Source organism: Bison bison, unplaced genomic scaffold (assembly GCF_000754665.1).
Source record: "Bison bison bison isolate TAMUID 2011002044 unplaced genomic scaffold, Bison_UMD1.0 scf7180017864456, whole genome shotgun sequence".
Classification (NCBI taxonomy): Eukaryota; Metazoa; Chordata; class Mammalia; order Artiodactyla; family Bovidae; genus Bison; species Bison bison.
In genome coordinates, this window is record NW_011495018.1 from 12109548 (window position 1) to 12109827 (window position 280).

Consider the following 280-nt stretch of genomic DNA (forward strand, 5'->3'; position numbering starts at 1 on the left):
GGCCTGCTGGGACTTGTAGTTCGGCCCCGCGCGCTGGGCTAGGGCCGGGACTGGCGCGCGCCTGCGGGAATCCGAGAACCGCCCCGGGACTTGCCTTCGGAGGGAAGGCGTTGGGGGCGTGCAGCGAGGGAGTCAAAGGCGGCTCGGCGGAGCTGAAGCCCGCCGCCCACACCCACTCCAGTCCTGGGGCCCGTTCTCGCACATCCATGCCCGGGGAGGAGGGGTCGTCCCGCTCGGCCGCTTCCCGCCCTGCCGAATGCCCGGAAAGCGAAGTGCACTG